This window comes from Desmodus rotundus, chromosome 5 (genome assembly GCF_022682495.2).
Source record: "Desmodus rotundus isolate HL8 chromosome 5, HLdesRot8A.1, whole genome shotgun sequence".
Lineage (NCBI taxonomy): Eukaryota > Metazoa > Chordata > Mammalia > Chiroptera > Phyllostomidae > Desmodus > Desmodus rotundus.
In genome coordinates, this window is record NC_071391.1 from 88,806,938 (window position 1) to 88,827,029 (window position 20,092).

The following is a 20,092-nucleotide window of genomic DNA, read 5'->3' on the forward strand; positions in this document are numbered from 1 at the left end:
TTGAGCATCTTTTTATATGCCTATTCACCATCTATATTTCTTCTTTGGAGAAGTGTCTATTCAGGGCTTCTGCCTATTTTTTAATTGGAATTTTTGGGGTTAAGTTGTATATGTTTCTTATATGTTTTGTTATTAACTCCTTATTAGATGTATCACTGGCAAATAACTCCTTCAATTCAGTAGATTGCCTTTTTGTTTTGTTGATGGTTTCTTTTGTTGTGCAAAACTTTTGATGTAGTCCCATTTGTTTTTTGTTTGTCAGTTTCTCTTGCCCAAGAATACATATCCAAAAAAAGATTACTAAGAGTGATATCAAAGAGTTTACTGCCTCTGTTTTCTTCTAGGAATCTTACAGTTTCAGGTCTTACATTTAAGTCTTTAATCCATTTTGAGTTTATTCTTGCATATGGTATAAGGAGGTGCTCTAGTTTCATTGTTCTGCATGTATCTGTCCAGTTTTGTCAACACCATTTATTGAAGAGACTGCCTTTACCCCATGGTATATTCTTGCCTCCTTTCTCATAGGTTACTTGACCATATAGGTGTAGGTTTATTTCTGGACTCTGTCTTCTGTTTTGTTGATCTGTGTGTCTGTTTTACGGCAGTACCAAGCTGTTTTGATTAGAGTGTATTTTGGTATCAGGTATTATAAAACTTTCAACTTTGTTCTTCTTCCTCAAAATTGTTGTGACTTCTAAGGGTTTTTTGTGGTTCCATATAAATTTTAGGATTATTTGTTCTAGTTCTGTGAAAAAAATGTCATTGGCGTTTTGATAGGGATTGCATTGAATCTGTAGATTGCTTTGGGTAGTATGGACATAAATCCAACTTCTTAAGATGACATTCAGTCTTTGTAGCCCAATACTCTTTTCTGCTTCATCTCCTGAGACATTCTCTGCCTTCCTTCACCATCCCATCACTCTAGGCACCCCAATCCTTGCAAACACTGTCTCATAGCTCAAGAGGGCCAGTCACTGCTTGCTCTCCTGCCCCCAAACTATTACTCAGATAATTTTCTCTGCTTAAAATATCCTCTCTCTCACTTCTCTACCTTATAAGAATCCTACCTACTATGCAAAGCTAAATTTAAATATCACCTCATTGAAACTGAAGCTATCTTGTCCATGCTGTCATTAACAGTGTTGTGTCTCTACATGTCTTTGTACACATCAGAGTCTGAATTTTATTATGTCTAATTCCATGTGTGTGCTGCCCTCATAGAATGAGAATGCCTTGGGGTTAGCTGGGCATCTTATTGCATTTATAGACTCCAGGGTCTTGCTTAACCCACCTATAACTGCAGCTCACAAGGCCCTACATGATCTTGCCCCAGCCAGCCTCTCCAGATTCACATTGGATATTTTCTTGCTTATTCTCTCTCCAGTCAGCAATCTCTCAGTTTAACCAAAGGGTCTTCAGTCCTGATTGTCTGAGCAGTGGCACCTTGGGCCTAGACCATGCATGTGAAATGCATTTGCTTTGTTCTGTCTTACCAAGATGAATGGGTGAAGTAGCTTGTGCTATTGAGGTCACAGGCAGAAGAAAAATGGATAGTGAGTCTCACAGGACTCCTAGGCCAGACTGCCTAAGAGGAAGAGCAGGTAACCCTGACACTGTTATTGGGAGTTGAAAATCAGGATGTCTCCGACTATGTGTGGAGCTATAGGAACTGGGTAAGGTGACAGACACTGTTGGTTTCCTAGACCAGATCCATTCTCTTTTTTTGCCTTTCTATCAGAATTGTTTTCTAACTGAGCTGCAATGTGCTCAGTTTAAACTGATTTCCAGAGTCCTTCGCAACTAGAGGTGTCCATATGATCCACTTCTGGCCAAGAAGATGGGAACAGAATTATATGGAGTAAAATTTCTAAGAAAGACACAGAATTCTAAGAAAGGGCTGTTTGTGCTTCTCCTTCCTTTTCCCTTCCCTCTCCCTCCTCCTTTCTTTCTTCCCTTCACCTTTCTTCACCTCCTCCTCTCCCTTCTCTCCCACTCTTTTCCCTCCTCCTTCTTCTCATCCATTTCTTTTTTCTCAGAAATATGGATGTGATGCCTGGAGGTGAAGCAGCCATCTTGCAACCATGAAGCAAGAAGCATCCTACAAAGGATGGTAGGAAAAGAAGCCACCAATATCTGAATGACTTCATTCCAGAGTTCTTGTTTCATGAGAAAATTCAGCTCTTATTACATAAAATTTACAATAGTTGATTATCTGTTCCATGGAGTCAACACAATCTTACCTGAAACAAGTAGGGTGGAACAGCTGGGAAGACAGCTTTTCATCTTTTGAGAAAGCCTTGCCCCCGCCACCCTCAAGACCTCTACTTGCCACTTACAGCCCCATTAGCGCACACTGGACAGATGCCAGCATACAGAGAACACAAACACCACCATCTCTCTTCTTAGAGTGTGTCTTACATGGTTCCTTTCCTTAGCTACCTTTATATCAAGGTCTTGATTTGGGGGAAGTGAAGAAAGCAAAGAAGGTCATAGTAGGGGAGTCTGAAATAAAGTCCCACCCTGTCTTCCCACAGGAATATTTTAACATATGTCAGTAAACAAGGCATGAAAAAGCATGGATGAGATTTGTTTTTAAGTGAAAAATCCACACCAATCCCATTAGTTTGGAAAACCAGTTGCTGCCTGAATAACTGAAACTTGTCTTATAATTGTGAACTGTCCCCTAAAGGTGCTGATCTCTAATGGGGAGCACACATCTTCCAGAGCTGCTGGTTATCCAGATTGGAGCAGCTCCATGACACCTCCTCCCCTCTGGCCTTTCCACTCTGAAAATGTGTACTCATTTGTCTTTTCCCAGTGAATGCTAATGGGGGAAAACCAAGCCATGTTGCCCTTTAGATATAATGATGTTGGAAATTCAATATATAATGGCTCCCTAGACAAGACCAGAATAGCTTTGTGTTTCTGCTCTCCTGATGCAGAAGCTGGCAGCCTGTTAGCATTAGCAGGCCTCTGAATTCCCCACCCCTCCCTGAGTGCCTGGACCAGCATTCATGGAGAAAAGCACCTGTTTATCAGCATATAGTTTTTCTAACCCACTGGATCAGGCTCAGAACAGAGTCTGTAGATGAGTTTTTGAGCCACAAAGCATCAGAGAGACCCAGCGGGCACCTCTATTCAGTCTACAAACTGGCTTTGCAGGTAGATAATAACTAACCAAAGCATGTTCACCAGGCAAGTAAAACTGATTTGAATCCATTTATTCTCTTTTGCATACCCAACACCCCCACCTCAAAGCCTGAGCTGGATTTTAAGAAAACAGTAAAAATGATTTGGGTCTGGCAGATTGTTGAACTTCTTTTTAAGGAAGTCATGTGAACCCTGCAGACTAACGGCCATGAGGGGAGAGAACTTTCCTGCAGGGAAAACGCCATGCCCATAGACCACAGGTGGCAAACACAAGGCCCGAGGGCCCTCCATCTTATTTTATCTGGCCAGCACCTTGTTTATTCCAGGAGGCAGTGCCGAGCTCCTTGCTCCTAGTTAAGGAGTAGTTACATTTATACAGTCCTAAAATTACATTCGGCCCTTTGAAGGCAACCGAGGGTGATGTGGCCCCCGGTGAAAATGAGTTGACACCCCTGCTGTAGATAAATCAGCATTTCTCCTGAGGGCACAGCAGTAGCCAGAGGCCTGTCATCCTGGGTCTGTGCCTGGTTTGTCTTGAGAAGGAGGCTCAACTCTGACAAGAGTGGGCATCCAATAAGGGTGCTGGGCAGGTCTGCAGATCACTGTGACCATAGAGACCCTGCCTCTCTTGTCTGTTTATCATGGACTCCTAGGTCCTTTGACTTCCTCACCTCTCTCAGCCCTCCTGTCATTTAGTCACCTCTTTGATGATGCTGTTCATGTAATTGCCTCTCAAACCAGAGGCACATTTGATGACCACCATTTAAAGCATTATCTTTATTGATTTTCAGTTTTCAGGGCTTGTATCAAAACTTAGATGTGGCTGGTGGGAGTTGATGAGTGTAAAGCACTCACTATTCTGGCCATTCACTCTAAGGATGAAGGTTTATTTAGTCCTTGGAACACAACTACTTCCTAACACATTGTTAAAAAGAGAATCCACAATCGTCTTCCTAAGTTGAACTTCCAGCTTTCTGCTTCAGAATCAGGAGGAGGAAAGCATTGATTTAGACCAGGGAATCAATTAAATTGTTTACGCTAACAGGGGTGTCCAACCTTTTGGTGTTTCTGGGCCACACTAGAAGAAGAGTTGTGTTGGGTCACACTTTAAATACACCGTGACACATAATCACAAAAAGATCTCATAATGTTTTAAGTAAATTTGCGATTTGTGTTGGGCTGCATTCGCAGCTGTCCTGGGCTACATGCGGCCTGCGGGCTGCAGGTTGGACGCCCTGTCAGATGGTAAGTACCTTAAAGACAGGAAGAGTGTCTTGTTTACGTTTCTAACCCTCTTCTCCCATCTCCCCCACTTACTAATATAATTGGTATTTGCTGGATGCAAAAGATAGGAATAATATTGACGGAGAAAACCAATACATATTAATTAGCCTGCAAGTCAGCAGTCCCAGACAGTGTGACATGTGCTGTATCTGACAGGAAGGAGAGAGGGAGAGATGGGAAGCAGACTCCTTGAGACACGGCTCACAGATCTTGGGCACAGCACTCTCATCTAAAGTCTGTTGTTTTTGTGGGTTTTTTTCATGGTGAAATACATTTTATTTTAATGTAAATTACATTGCTTATATTCCTTTATCTTAGGGTATATAGATAACATTACGTGTGAGCTTCACTGCAGGATGGTGAAGGGGCATGTTGCAAACTGGGTCTACAACGCTGGGAGAGAGCAGGTGTGTGCTCAGGCTGGGGCCCCTTGCAGGGGAAGCTGGAGTGCCCTGCTTTGGAATACTAGTACTCTAATGCTGCAGTGGACCCACGAAGGCTTTACCCACTTTGGCTGGCCTCAGGTCCCAGCCAATCACCATACTAGCCCTGTGATGAGAGGGGCTATTAAATGGCTCTACTTTATAGATGATAAACTAAGGCAGGAGGGCTGAGCCACTTATCCAGGGTTATATGAGAAATGGAAGTGTGAGGACTGAACCCTAAAGCCTAGAGGGATAAGGGACTTATAAAGCCCAGATAAGGTTAGCTGTAGAAATGCAAGCCCTTCTGTGAGGATAGTGTTAGAGCTGCCTTGCATTTTTGTCTTTGAGCTTCCTAGCAGCCAGAACAGAGAAAGGGTTATTCCCAGTGGTCATGAGAATGAAGCCAACCTTTCAGAGGTTGGGATCTAGAAGACTTGCTCCCTAAGAGTGTATACCGCAGGACGTGGTGGGTGATTCAGCTGCTTGTACCACAACTACCTAGAGTGGTTTGGTTGTTTTGATTACCTAAGCAGTGTGATTCTGAGGTGGGTCCAGAGAGCAGCTGTTTGCTGGCGCGGCTTGCTCTGCAAGGCAGGTGGACTAGGGCATGTGAGGGAAGGGGAATCTGAAGCCCTCAGTGTTCCTGTACCTGCTGACAGAGCCCCAGGGTTTGGGTTCACTTCTCTCCATCTTGGTTCTTTGTCAGCACATCTCTCAACCAGGAAGGAACCCGCTGGTCCCTCCACACAGCAACCGGTGCTCCCAAGTCCTGCTCTAGCCCGACCACAGGTGCAGCTGTCCTGTCTTTATGCTCCCACTTGCCCCTCCAAATCTCTTGCAGCATGGAGTCAGACCCACTGCTTCAGATCCCAGCTCTGCACCCAGAGCTGTGTGACTCTGGGGCAGACAAATAGGCTGACTGGGGCAGCTTGCACCCAGGGCTGCCATGAGGGTTGGAAAGAACCCGTGTCAGGCTCCCCCTGCAGGAGGATGGTAGCCATGAGTTAGATATCATCTGTGCAGCCAGGGCCCCATGGGTGCAGAGGGGCAATCCTCTCTTTACCATTGCCTGCCAGGTCAGCAGTTCCTCAGCTGCTAGGGATGGAGCTGAGGAGGGAACTGGCATGGACAGCCCTGCATTCAGAGTGAAACCAGTGGCTTTGCTGCGTAATCTATGCACTCACTGGGGCTGGGACCAGGACCAGGCCTTAAAGTCTATTTTTAAGTTATGGTAGATTATGTTTACAAAAATGGTCTCAGTAAAATCTCCCATCCCATCAGCTCTCCTTCAGTGAAACTTGGCTACTCTTCCCACTGAGAGGTGGAGTCTACTTGCTCTCCCTTCAGTATGGGCTGTCTCTGTGACTCATTTTGAGTAATAAAAAGAGGCAGAACTATCATTGAATAACTTTCTAGACTGAACCTTAAGAGATCTGCAACTTTTGCTTTAGATATTTGCAATGCCACCTGTTGGAAGCCAGCTGCTTCGTAAGTCAGATGACCCTGCTAGAGAGAGACCACAGAGAGGGAATCCTGAAGCCACCTTGGGTATTTCCATCCCAGCCGATCTCCCAGCTGAAGGCAGCCCCTTGTGTGACCCTGCGCACAAGTCACTCAGTGGAGCTCTGCCTAAGTTCCTGCTCCTCAGATCATGAGTAAATAAATGGTGGTGTTTTAAACAGAAAATTTGGAAGTATTTTGTTTTGCAACGATAGATGACTAAAACAAGGAGCTTGAGCCCCGCCCCAGGCCCATGAACCAGATTCTCCAGAGACAGAACGTGGGCATCAGCATTTTAACAGGCCCTGCCCGCAACTGGGAAATAGTGTCTAGTCTCCTGCTGACTACTTCCACTGGCTGCTTCACTTGTGACCCTCAGACTCAGTGGGTCTGAGGTCTTAGACCATACAGTGAGTCTGAGCTGTGGGGACCCACACAGTCAAAGAAATGAGACAGCCTCAGAAAGGCAGAGTCTTGGAAGAAACAGAGTGTGAGAGAGTTCGATGTGACACAGACACTGTGAGGAGAGTCAAAGGAAACAGAGCCATGGAGTGTTTGAGCTGAACAAAATCTTGGGAGCATTTTGCAACGTGGGAGCCAGAAGCCCAGAGAGGGGAACTGACTGGCTCAAAGTCACATAGCCCATTAGTGGCCCAGTCGGAACCCAGTCATTCTCCTGAGAAATTATCTAGCCGTCTTTCACTTGCCCTGTTCATCTCTTGGAATTTATGTCTCCTAACTGAGGAGTGAAAAAGCACATGATTTCCTAAATGTATGGAAAATATTTTAAAATATTAACTAAGCTGTGGTCTTGTGAGTATTGAATATTAATGTCCCAATTAAGGTGAAAATAGCCAAAGTATCCTAGGTAAGAGAAGGATCAGAACAGGAGGTAGGACTAATCAAGAGCATCTTCCTGGAGGAGTTGGCCTTTGAAGGAGGAGGATGGGGGCTTGGGGTGGAGGAGCAGAGGTCAGAATGCAATGTGCTAGAGGTATAGGCTGATCTAGTTGGCAGTTTTAGAAAGCCTTGCTGGGAATGAGCAAAGGGTTAGAAGTTTCTCTTTAGGGTCCATTTTTCTTATCTGGTTCTTCTACCAGCAGAGGAGAGGGAAGACTATTGGGTGCCCAAGTGGGAGGGCCTGTGACACAGACTTCCCGAGGCCCCACCCCTGGCCCTGCTGTGCTGATTAGAAAGCTAGCAAGAGCCTGGGAGAGGGCTGGCCCCAGGAACTAAATCAATAAGGGCTTCTGAACAAGGTGCCAGGATTCCACTCTCTGTCCCTGTCTCCTCTGAGTCCAGCCCTCCCAATCATTAGATCAGAGACCCCACCCAACTGAGTTTATTTCTAGTTTCCCATTCTTTCCTGAGGACTACTGTACATGGGACACACACTTTAAAAATTACAAGCTACCCTTTGCTGAGGACTAAACAAGACAGAAGGGGTTTTGCTTATAGTCAAAGAGGTCAAGACCAGGTAGTGGGAAGAACTCCCTATGGTCAGATTGGGCAAAATGAACAAAGGTGGCAAATTTATTTCCCTGGCAAATAATTCTTGCTCAGTGGAGAGGTGATAATGCTGTCTGTGGTTTCCATGCCAAAAAAAGTAAGAGGGGGGTAGAATGAACATGGGTAATCACTAATTAGAATCTAGTACTGTTGGTCTTAAACAAGTCACTTCTCTGAGCATCAGTTTCCTCATCTGTGAAGATGACATCAATGGTACTGTGTTCCACGGGTTGTTGTGAGAATCGATTGAGATAATACATGGAAAATGCCTGCCGCAGTGCCTGACAATGTCAGTTGCTCAATAAATATTCATTTCTTAACTTTTCTGTACTAATTAAACCCACCCTGACCAGCCCAAAGATAAAACTCCATCTTTAACTGCCATGTATTAAGTACTTTTCATGTGCCAGGCACAGAACTAGGCATGTAACACACCTTCCCACACAACCATCTTGAATGCTAGATATTACTTATCCCCATTTTCTTGTGACTCTTTTCATGGTGAACCCCACCCTGTAGCAGACCCCTGTAACAAAAGTCATAGTGATGCAAAGACGCAAGACAGCAGCACCCATGGGGCCAGAGGAAGACCCCCACTGCTTCTGACCTGTATGCAGCTGTGAATTGCCAGGATAGGGAGTGCTCCAGAGGGGATGACCCTGCCCCATGTCCAGGGGATCCGATCAATCCAATTTAACTCACTGAGTAGGCTTGGATGATAGAGCAACAGAACTCGGTGCAATTCTCTAGTGAGGAGAGGCTTTAGGAAAGTACCACAAACACAAGAGAAACTGAGCATTTACCATCTGCACCACTTTCTTTTTTTTTTTAATTTTTATTGTTATTCAATTACAGTTGTGTCTGCACCACTTTCAACCTGTACCATAGCCCTGTGCTGCAGATCCTACTATTATCCCCATTTCTGAGACAAGGCAAATGAGTCTGAAACAACTGGAGCAAACTTCCTAAAGTTGTTCAGTTGACAAGTGGCAGAATCAGAACTCGAATCTGGGAGCAAAGCAGGTACTTGTTTTGGGTTTTGTTTGGTGAAGATGCAGTCTTGGCCCACACCTTACAGGTGTTCGGCATCTTGGCCCGTTCTTTCCACAAGGAGATCCTGCTCCGGGGGCTCCCACCATGCATGATCCTATGACGCCAGGACACCCTCCTCAGCCACAGGCCATCCTCACCCATGCCCTGTGTGGGGCTGTGGCCCTGGCACAAACCCCTGTTCTCTCTGTCTCTCCCTGCACACTTATCACCATTAGCCAGGATAGGCAGGAGATTGTTTTCTTTGTCTCAGCAATCTGTTTAGGGGAAGTGCAGAGAGGTGTGTTTCCATTCCGAATAGGCCATTTTTTTACTCTCCCATTGTGAACTTCCTGCTTTTTGCACTGGTGACATTAGATCTCTGTCTGTGATAAAAGTAGGGTGCATGTGGCTGCTCTAGCCCGGGACTGGTAAGATACAGGGACTTGGTTGGAGACATATCTTGCTATCACCATAATGGTCATGATTTAGTAACTGTTAAGTGCCCCAGAGTGCTTGCCCTAGACTTGGCAGTGCTCTGAGAGGACAAAGTTAAGAAAGATGGAATGAACTTCCTGCCTTAAGAATGCCTAGATGCAAATCTCCACCTGCAAGTCAAATACACCAAAGCCTGGAGCACACAGGTGCATTCAGACACACTGTGAGCACAGAAGGGTTGTTAAAAGAGATTGCTGGACTCGCTCCCAACGGGTGTTGATGTTCTGTTCAGGGGACTACACTTTGAGAACCAGCATACTAATACACCCACTTACAGTACTTTAGATAATCAGACATGTGCTCAAATGCAGGTACATGTTTATACATGACTAGACACAATGTCCCACCACCCTTCACCCCTGGCCCCACTCTCCCCTTCACTCTGTGGGCTCCAGCATCTCCAGTCTTTGCATTCTTCAAGCTATGCTCCTGCTTCAGAAGGAAAAAGAGGTGGGAGGCCAGTACATTGGGGCAGAAAGGCAGGAATTCTCATGTATGGGGAATAGCAGTAGATTCTCCTAGCAAGATGGTTCCCACTGATAGTGGGACAAGAGTAGCAAATTCTCTCTGTCTCAAACATGCTTCCTCCTACTCTTCATCTAGTTAATGTCTCCTTACTTTTCTCTTTTTCAAAAAAGCCCTCCCCAGCTTCCTTGCCACCCCAACTACCATACCCAGACGGGGGCAGAGCCTAGTTCTCTATGGTCATATCTTGGTATAAATTGTCTGCATGCACTTATGGCAGGTTGGCTTTTGGTTTGTTTTTTTTTTTTAGTGTATGTTTGACTTCATGAGAGCTGAGATCTTGTGTATCTCACAGTTGCAGCACTAGCTGATTATCTGCATCATGGCAGGTGCTCAGATATGTTTGTTCAATGAATAAGGAAGCCCTCAGGTATGTGGACAGCTCACATATCCACACAGGTGTTCATATAAAAACACACTCACATGTGATTTTATGTCTGCCTCTGGCATTCTTGGACACTGTTAAAGGAGTAGAAGTTAATTCAACTCTTCTGAAAGGAGTTTAGCATTTTAGATAAAAATATAAACAAGCCTACGTACAAGAACTGACCCTTAGGAGATCATTGCCTCAGAATGAAGCAAGCACAAAGAAATTCATGGGACAGTGTTCATATCATCAAAATCTGGAAACTAGCTACCCTACTTAGATGTCGACTTACAGATAAAGTAAATTGATATATCTATACAATGAAATACTCTTATTCTACAACTATTAAAGATAATGAGAACATCCATTCCCTCAGAGAAGGTGTTTGCCTCATGTCACTAAGAAAAAGAAATCGAGATACAAAATAATTTGTAGCATATGATCCTATCTGTATTAAATTATAGACCTCTCTTTTTGGATGCATAGAGAGTTCTAGAATTTACCAAAATGCCTCTGGGTGGTGGAACTTAAAGTGATTTTTACTTTCTTCTTTGCAAGAGTAGGTACTTCAGATGTTATGGAGAGATTGAATGAGATACAGTATGTTGTGATGTGAAGCGTTTATAGCACAATATTTAGCACAAATACATGGTACCTTTAATATTACTTTTATGGTTTTCAGGATTGTTTGGATTTTAAAAAATGCTCCTGTATGAGAGTTAAATTACAAAATTGCTTTAAAAAAGACACCAGGGTAGAAAGGGCCAAGAAAGGAACATCCTGATAAATTATCCATAGGTATGTGTCCTCCATCCCAACCTCTACCTTCTTTCCAGCATTTAACACCCTCCCCAGTACTAGTAAGTACTTGTACAATTTGGAGAATTCAACCAAATTTGAGTGACCTATTACTCCAGTCAGAGATATTATCAGAGAAGAACCTGATGGGGTCCTGATCTCTAGTCTCAACCACAAAGTAGACCACACCCAAACCTCATGTGGTATACTGAGGGCATCAGTCATGCTTCCTCAAACCTGGGCAGAGCAACTGAAGTGTTTCTAACTAGAATTAGTATAGTCACCTGGGATGCATCAAGCCAGGAAGTTAAGAAAATGCACATTTTCAATCACTCCTCTTTCTCCCACCCACAAAGCTCTTCATTAAGCTGCAATTAAATTAGCAGTCCTCTTCTTCAACAAGCCCAACATCACTGCATAAAGCTGACTAGCCTTAGACCTCTTCAGGGTGAGAGATTGTTCACTTTTTCCTGAGAGTGGTCAATGAGGGTAAGATAAAGATATGAGTTTCAACAGAATTTTCAGCAAGTGACTATCCCACATCAATACCTGCAGATTCCCTTTTGCCTTTTTTTTGTGGCTAAGGCAGCAGTCCTCAAAATGTGGAATGAGGATCCTTGGGGCTGCTTGAGACGTTGTCGGAGGGTTAGCAGGGTCAAAACATTTTTCATAATAATGCTATGGTGTCACTTGCCTTTTTCACTTTGTTGACATTTGTAGGTACAAAAGCAAAGGTAGGCCACTGTTTTTTCCTTAATGTGAATCAAGACAATGGCGCCAAATTGGACTTGTAGTCATTGTGTCCTTCAGCACTTACACTTGCCAGTTTCACTTAAGGACACCCTTGATGAAGCAGTAGGAATTATTCATTATTAAAAATTATTATTTTGTTAATAATATCTCAATCCTGAATACATGTCTTTTTAATTTTCAGGGTGAAGTGAAAAGTATGCATATAGCACTTCTGCTACATACTACAATAAATTCTAAGGTTTTCTAGGGGGAAAGTGCTTATATTTTTGAGCCACAGGCTAAACTAGTCACTTTTTTTATGAAACACCATTTTTAATTGAATGAAGATTGACAAACTATGATTATCTAAACTCAATAGCTGGCTATCATTTTTTCAAAAATCAACAAAATGAGCTTGTTACCTCAAGGAAAACATCTGACAATATTTATCGCTAATGATAGAATTTAAACTATCAACTGAAAATTAGAATTTTGGAAAATTCACATCTTTCACCATGAGCTTGAAGCTTCCAAATCCTTAAGACTTCTGATGAGGTCAGTAGTGATATTAGTACATATTATTTTTGATCTTATATCATGAAATTATCAACATTTGGAAGATGTTCATAACCCAGAACCAATATTTCCAAATACAAGATGTTACAAAATTAGACATAGGTAAGAAATCCATTTAGATTGCAACACAGACTAAGAGATTTCAATGTAACCAAGTTCAAAACATTCATTGACAGGTTTCAATTCCACATTGAAACTAACCTTTAAGAAACTATCACTAGTCAAGTTTGAGTATAGTGTCAAAGAAAAATTTCCACAGCTATGTGAAAAGACTATTAAAATAATCTTCCACTTTCCAACTCTATATCTGTGTGAGATTGGATTTTTTTCATGTATTTCAACCAAAATGATATATCATAACAGATTGAATACTGCAACAAGTATGAGAATCCAGCTATTTTATTATGCCAGACATTAAAAAGATTTGCAAAAATATAAAACAATGCCACTCTTCTCCTTATTTTTGTTTTTAAAAATATAGATATTTTAATAGATACATTAACATGTAATTAAATACTTGGTTATAATTATAATGAAATAAGTACATTTCAGTATGATGAAGTGCTAGATTTTTTAAAAAATCAAAGAAGAGCTAAAAAAATGGAGAGATATACTGTATTCATGGTTTGGAGGACTCAATAGTTAACATGTTAACTCTCCAAATTGATTATAGATTTCATGCAATCTTAAAATTCCAACAGGATTTTTTGTAGATACAGACAACCTAGTTCTAGAACTTATATGGAAATGTAAGGAACTAGAAGAGCCAAAATATAGAGAGCAGGCTGGCAGCTCTAGGTGTGGGGGGTCAGGTGGAGGGATTGAGAAAAAAAGGAAAAACAAACAGTGAGAGAAAGAACTCATGGACATGGACATCAGTGTGGTAATTATAGGGGGAGAGAGGTAGGTGAGGTGAAAGAGGGTATGGGGGGATAAATGGTGATGGGAAAAAATAAAATAACATAAAATCATGAATTTGGAGGATTCCCCTTACCTAACTTTAAGACCTACTGTAAAGCTATAGTAATTAAGAAAGAGTAGCATGGTGAAGTGATAGACACATAGATCAATGGAACAGCATGAAGTGTCTGGAAATATGCCTACACAAAATTTTCAATGGATTTTTGATGGGATGTATAGTCTCTTCAACAAATTGTACTGGAACAACTGGACATCCATTTAAAAACAAAAAATGAATCTCAATCTCAACCTCAATAGTATCCAAAATTTAACTCAAAATGGATCATATCTCCTAATGTAAAATGTAAAACAATTAAATTCTTAAGAGAAAATCTTCATGAGCCTGAATTTGGCAGAGTTCTTAGGAAAAACAAGATAAATTACAATTTATCAAATTAAAAATTTTGCTCCATAAGGATAAAACTAAGAATAAAAAGATAAGCCACATAGGGAGAAAATACTTACAAATCAAATACCTAACAAAGACTAGTATCTACTCAGGCCCTGGCCAATGTAGCTCAGTAGGTTGGGCATTGTCCTGTGAACTGAAAGTTTGAAGGTTCCATTCCTGGTCGGGGCATATGCTTAGATTGTGGGTTCCTCCCTGGGGCCCATAGGAGAGTGGTCCTGGGGCACAGGCAACGGATCTGTTTGTCTTCCACATCAATGTTTCTCTTCCCCTCTCTCTAGCCAAGTCCTCAGTTAGGGTAAAAAAAAAAAAAAAAAAAAGACTCATGAGAGAAATACACATTAGTACCACAATGAAATACCATTACTCATCAATTAGAATGGCTACAATAAAAATTACTGGCAGGTGAGGATGAGGATATGGTGAGGATGTGGAGCAACAGGAACTCTTATATTGCTGGTGGGAAATGCAAAATGGTACATTACATCCCTCAGAAAACAGACTGCCAGTAGTTTCTTATAAAGTTAAACATATAATTACCATCTGACCACCTGTAGTAATTTATTCTAGAGGAATGAAAAATTTGGTTACATGAAAATCTGTCACAATTTTTGAGCTCTATGCTCATCTTGCTTTCTACCATGATCTCATCAGGAAGGAATGGCTTTGACCCAAAAGAGAATTTATAGGCCTTTGTGCAGTGTTCATAAGAGAGACAGGCCTGAGCCGTCTGCAAGAAGGGCTTTGGGGGTTGAAGAGAGAGAAGAAGACTGTGCTTGACCCCAGGAGAGTAGATTCCTGAGACTAGGGGCCCTGAGAACAGTAGGTTTATGAGCTACTCCCTTTGCCTGTAAAAATCCTCAGAGGGTGCCTGTGAAGGCTGCTCACCCAGCCTGGATAGCAGTGGGCAGGCTCTCCCAAGGCTGCACATCCTGGGGGAGAACATGATGAGAGATGTTTTCTAGCCAGGCTGCTGCCGTTCTTCAGATTTTAATCTGCTTTTAAAAAGAAAGGTGACATTTCTTGTACCTTAGTGACATGGAGCAAATTCCTGCTGGCTCCACAGATGTTATTTGGAAACCCCAGGAATGGATGAGATAACCCAGGTGAGCATTTACCATGAGAATAGAGCTGAAGGTGGTCTCCCAGGGAACACCAGGTACAGAGCTTATAGGAGATAGGAAGATAAGCCAGAAGACAAGAAGGGGAACTTGATAGCAAAGAAGCCAGGACAATTTCACAAAGTAGGGAGTACTCAACAGGTAAATGCTGCTGAAAGTTCCAGTAAGTGAGGACTAAAAAAGTATACACCAGACTTGGCAACATGATGGTTCACTGATGTGATGGGGCAGGAGTGACATGGCTATGGATTGAGGACTACATGGGAGGTGAGAATGTGTGACCCTCACAGACCTGAGTGTCAGCTCCACTGGCTATGCAGTCAGATACCACCAAAGCGGGGCCAGAGCCAGGCAGCCATTCTGGTCCCATCAGTGACAGAGAGAGCAGGGAGAGCTCAACTCAGTGAAGCTAATGAAACCACTAATAGGGGATATCCATCTGCCCGTGCCACTTCCATGGAAGATCGCCCATTACTACAATAAGACTAAGAGGAAAGTTTATGCAGAGAAATGGCAAATGTCCTAAGACCTGAAGGTTTATCCAAATTTTTCTCTCATATCTCATTTGTTCAGTACAGGAATATTGAGGTAAAGGACCTGACCCTCTTGCTGCAAGTTCAAATTTATTGAGAGGTCACAATATGCCAATTACTTTGCCATGTGTATTTACCTGTATCATCCCACTTAATCCTGCAACAACATAGGAGACAGATACACCCATTTTACACATGAAGAAACCGAGGTTGGTTTGTCCAAGATCGCAGAGCTATGTGCGTGGCAGCACTGGAATGTGTACTTCCAGGTACTTCTAATTCCAATTCTGCTGCTCTCTCCACCACAACATGGTATAATTAGAAGGAATTATTCAAAGACGTTTCCCAGCGCCCTCCTTGTATGAAAAGTGAAGAACTTCTGAGACTCGGGGCTTGACAAAGGAGACATCCTGTTATTTCTTTCTGTCCTGCAGGCAGGAGATAAGCTGTGGGGGACCAAAGACCAGGTTGTGCCCTCCCCTTCTCTGAGGACTCATAGTCTCCTGTCTGGACAATCTGGGCTGCTTATCTCCAGAGCATGGTCCTCCATGCTGTCTGTGTAGGCCCATTGTAAGACAGTATGGAGCTTGACGCCTGGACTAGGTGGCAGATTTCCAAGGAACAGGAAGCCTGGGCCAGTGCAAAGGAGGTAGGGAATGAGTGGCATGTACCTCTCAGAGCTACCCGCACACAGCACTGAGACATAGAGGTATCCTAGGGTGACAGCTTGTCATGGCATGGGAGAGCCTGCCAGAAACCATCTACTTGGGATAAAGGTGGAGGAGGTGCAAGGGGGTCTCCTCCCACTCATGATGCACTTGTGCCAGCTTCTGGAAACTGCTTGGTCTAAGCCTCTGGTCATATGACCCTCTGAGGGATATGCCCAGCCTTCTCTGGGGAGTTGATCTGCCCTGCCCCTCCCACATCAGAGGCCCAGTGGAGAACAGAAAGATCCACAGACCCAGGTGGCAGACCCTATGAGATCACATATAGATGGATTCCACCTGAATTTGAGAAGCAGCTTTTAAAATCAGACAGCCTGGATTCAAAGTCCAACATTAGCACTTAGTATAGTTGTGTAGTTTTCGGGAAGCTTATTTCATTTCCCTTGGTCCTTGTTTCTTCATCCATAAAAAAGCAACAACAACGCCTACTTCATACTTACAGAAGATAATACATATCAGGTGTTTAGCACAGCATCTGGCACATAGCAATCATTCAGCAAATGCTAGCTAGTATCATCATTATCCTCCTCATTATGATTACGAGGAGCTCTCCTTGTGCATCTCCCAATGTCCTCCCAATTGCATCAGGACATCAGCTGAACAATTATGGCAAACAATTATGGCCTTGCAAATCTAACCAAACTCCAGAGACAGCTGGATGGGCAGCAAGGCTATAACTGGCTCTTTGGAGAAAGAGCCATCATCTGCCCACCCCCAACACACTCAGTTGTCCTCCCTTCCCTCCCCAGAGAAATTCAGCAGTCAACAGGATGGACAGAGCCATAGAGTTTGACTGGTACCTGGGATCCAGGGACCACAGGACAGCATCATTAGTAATACCTTCCTCTACCAACACACACACACACACATGTCCCTGGAGATTCTGGACCAACTTGGTAAGTCTCATCACCCACCTTCTATGATTTTTCTAGTCTCTATAGATTTCCTGGGCCTAAGCAATGTGTTTTTCTCTTCCTATCCAGACACTGCTTTTTCACTACATTACCTGTCCTCCCAAACATAGACCTCTGAATCTCTGCAAACCCATCTATGCCCAACAAAACCTGAGAGAGGAGGGAAAGGGTCTGGTTTCTAAGGAGAAAGGAACAGAAATGGCCTAAGCCTTAGTTCTCTCCCCCCAGGGCCTACCTTCTGGGATGACCAGCTTCCTCTGGTGGCCAGGGATAGCTAGTTGTCCTCCAAAATGAGTGCTCACTCTTGTATGGGAACTGACCAAGCACTGAGTTTGCCAGTCTCACTTTCAGGGGTGTCCAACCTGTGGCCCACAGGCTACATGTGGCTCAGGATGCCTATGAATGTAGCCCAACAAGAAAATCGTAAATGTACTTAAAACATTATGAGATTTTTTTGTGATTATGTGTCTCAGTGTATTTAATGTGTGTCCCAACACAACTCTTCTTCTTCCAGTGTGGCCCAGAGACACAAAAATGTTGGATGCCCCTGGTAGTGCTGTATGACATGTTGACACCCCTAAAACATGAGTGAAAATGATGTATATCACGTTTGGGCCAGAGCATTTAAGAAGTGGATGTGCTTTCTTCAAATTTTCTTTCCTCTTTCCACTGGCCAGAAGAAGCTGTTAAAGTTACTAGGTAGAAGAAAGCTGCCCACTGATCAGACACCCTCATTGGATGATTTGGTGGATGGGAAATAAATGTTGATTGGGTTAAGCCACTGAGATTATGGGAAATTGTGTGATCCATTACAGTAGTTGTGTTATGCCTACTGGTAACCCAGTAAGCCTGGCATCTACCCCCTCCTCATACCTTCTTGTTCAGATGGAGCAAAATAAGAACTAGAAGAAAGACTTACCCTAGCATTGCCATGAGAGACTAAAGGAAACAAATCTGAGGTGTCAAAAGGCCAGACCCATGGGGTCTGCCCTGGAGAATTCTGTACCAGTGGCTAGAGGCTTGAGTGTGTATAGTGGGGACCCTAGGGGTGGTGGGCACTCATCATGGGATCATGATGGTTGAGATCGATATATAAAATGCAGGAAAAGTAAGTGCAGAGCAAGAAATAATACATCTTTCAAAAGAAGCCAATGGGACCATCCATTTAATTCTTTTGGAAATAATTGAGTAAGCATTGTGGCTTCCTCATAAACATGCCTCTTGCTGAGCTGGCAAAGTCAGAAGTAGAGAAAGAAGAAGGAGGGAAAAAGGAAAAAGCATAGACGTTAGAATGATCTTCCACTATCCCCATCTGCTTTGTCTGCTTACCTACTAAGATTCATTTCAAACATCACCTCCTCTGTGAAGCCCACCTACTTTGTGAAGCCTTCCCTGACCTCTTTAGGTACAACTGGTGGCTTATTTATCCATGCTCCAAGTATGGTGCCGAAACTCAATCACAGCTTCTATAACACTGGGTCACAACCATGAGTAGCTGAGGACACACCTTGGTCTTTATATCCCCTGGGGTTTGTAGGAGTTCTTGGGACAGACTAGGCACTGATATGGTTGGTGAATGAATAGATAAATGAATGTATGATTAAGTGAGCAGAACCTAAAGTGGAAAAACACAAAACTCAGAACCCAAATTGAGCATGTCTGGATACTTGGGTGGGCAATCTTGATTTTCTATGTAGGGTACCAATAGAACATCCAATGACAAAATTTTTGCCCTGGTCAGTAGCTCATTTGGTTGAAGTGTCATCCCAATACACCAAGGTTGCAGGTTCAGTCTCTAGTCAGGGCACATACAAGAATCAACCAATTCTTGTGGAACAACAAATAAGTGTAAAAACAAATCAATGTGTCTCTCTCTCCCTCTCTCCCTTTCCTCTCTCTAAAATCAATATATAAAAAGTTTTTTAAAAATTTAGGTCACACAACTTTTATTGCCGAAGACCATTGCTGGGGGCTACTGTGGAAGTCAATGTTGCCCTCCCCAGACTCCCCAGCCTCCATGACATGTAACCAGCCCCTCAGATTCTGCCCAGCCACTAGGGGATTCCAGCCTACTCTTCCAGGGCAATCTTTCCCCCAAGTGGCTGCCTACCTTGCCTGGGCTGGGCTGGGCTGGGCTGATCTGCTTTGACCCTGCCTCTGGGGGTCATGGTACCACCAGACAGGCCCCTGCAAGGTGAGAAGAATGGGACTAGGCACCAAGGTTGGAGAAGGTCCAGGCCTTTAGCTGGAGTCCAGGCACACTGATGGCCTGCGGGAGCAGGACAACTGGAATCCTTCAGTTTGCAGGGACTGATGATGACAGTGTCAGCTTTCTCTCCATGGCAATTTTAATATTGGTGCTATGTTTCTGAAACAACTGAGGACTTGAAAGGCGGAGAAAACTGAGGAGAAATTCCAAAGTCCCAAGACAGCACTGAGAATAAGGGATGATGGTCCACCTGGATTTTCCCAGCCTCTGGGGGGCACAAGGAGAAGCATTTCTTCATGGACAGTTATAGCCCTTGAATACAGCAACAAGTGTGGTTCTCTCTGTCCTTGATTTGCCCACTAGCTCAAATGAGGATTCACTTCCCTGAATATCTCAAAGCAGCCACTTCAGTCCCTTGAACATTCCAAGAACATTCCACAGGACTCGAGAGTGGCACAGCTCCCACTTGTCCCTCGGAGTTCTCAGGGTGACTGACGCTAGCTCTCCTGGCTCCAGGAAGTTTTGGAGAATCTTTAAAAATACATCTACTTCTGTTTCTTAAATATAAAAATAAAATAAAATGAAATAAAACACACCCCCAACAGCCTGTGACCAAACAGGAACAATGAGCCCTGTTCACAGCTGCCAGCATGGCCAGCCACAGTGCAGCCACTTCTCCACATACACAACACCAGCAGGAGGTCAAAGAGGACGGGATGCTTGTAATGTCAACAGAGATTATCCTCCTACTAGGGACAGTCCAGGCACTCCAGCAAAAGCAGTTACTGTCCTTGGACAGCACTGATGTCACCAGGGCTGCTGAGTAGC